Source organism: Pseudophryne corroboree, chromosome 2 (genome assembly GCF_028390025.1).
Source record: "Pseudophryne corroboree isolate aPseCor3 chromosome 2, aPseCor3.hap2, whole genome shotgun sequence".
Lineage (NCBI taxonomy): Eukaryota > Metazoa > Chordata > Amphibia > Anura > Myobatrachidae > Pseudophryne > Pseudophryne corroboree.
Genome location: NC_086445.1, coordinates 286372544 through 286374021, shown reverse-complemented (window position 1 = coordinate 286374021; position 1478 = coordinate 286372544).

The following is a 1478-nucleotide window of genomic DNA, read 5'->3' as shown; positions in this document are numbered from 1 at the left end:
CCCGCTTGCCTTCCCGCACCTGTGGAGGTCCCAGGGGACGGGGCCCGGTCCCCCAGGCCAGCCACCCCGTCTTCGGGCCCAACCCCACCACCGGACATGCGGTATCGGGCTGGGGTCCCAGCTGACCGACGAGGACGGGAAGACATTGCTAAAGGAGTAGTGTAGGTAAGTGCTGCCTATAATAAAACTTTGGGAATATTCTGCACTGCAGCACTCACCCAGCACAAGGCAAATCACCACAAGAGAGAGCTAAGATGGCCTCACCTTCCCTATATATATCAAACCCTCCCCTTCAAAAAAGGCTGTACTTTCCTCACAGCTAGGTCCACCACTCACCAGATGTTTAACTCTTTCCTTTCCTATGCAGTCAATTCTCTCTCCATATGTAAGTCAAATCTTAAGAAATTACCCAGGTGTTCATTAACTGATATGCTTGGGTGTGGTTCCTGTCTCTTTAAAAGAGTGGGATAGAACTTAAACCCATGATAGAAGCATACCGTGTATTTAAAATCCAAAAGATGCCTGAGAGCAATGCTCATATTTTTGAAAGTCAGTGTAGGGACTGACCAGTAGGGAATGGCCGTGAAGGGACTAGTCAGCTTAACAAACTATGGGCCTAATTCGAACCTGATCGCTCATCTGCGAATTTGCAGAGGTTTGCAATCAGATAGTCGCCACCCAGGGTGAATACCCGCCCCATGCAAGTCTGTGTACACCTTGCGAAAATCGCCGGTCAGCTGCAAATCCGCTCACAACTCACTCACCATCGAATGATTTTTTCCAGTCTGTGCATAGCCCAGGACCTACTCCTACAGTGCAATAGAAACAGGCTAATTGGGCCGGAGCTGACATCAAGATGCTCCCTGCAAATGCTTGGGCACGCCTGCGTGTTTACTGTCACTCCCAGAAAACGGCCAGTTACCACCCCCAAACGCCGGCTTCCTGTCAATCAACTTGTGTACGCCTAGCAATAAAAAAAGAAGCTGGATTTTTTTCGCAGTTTGGTCTCATGCATGCGCACTACAATCCGTAGGCATGCGCAGTCGATTGATAATCAGCCGCCTTGTGAATTCACACAACAGCGATCAGGTCTGAATTAGGCCCAATTGCAATATTTTGGAACTAACATTTCCTGAATTCAGATGAATTACAGTTTGAAATGATATAAAGTGAGCGCTGAATTTGTATGATATATATATGTTGTAGGTGTCTTTTTGTACCTGAATGCCACCGAATATCCTTTTGGTACATTTCTGTGGGATCCATACGGCTTCGGTTAAGAGACTAATATATATATATATATATATATATATATATATATATACACTGTTCAAAAAAATAAAGGGAACACTTAAACAACACATCCTAGATCTGAATGAATTAAATATTTTTATTAAATACTTTGTTCTTTACATAGTTGAATGTGCTGACAACAAAATCACACGAAAATTGTCAATGGAAATCAAATTTATTAACCC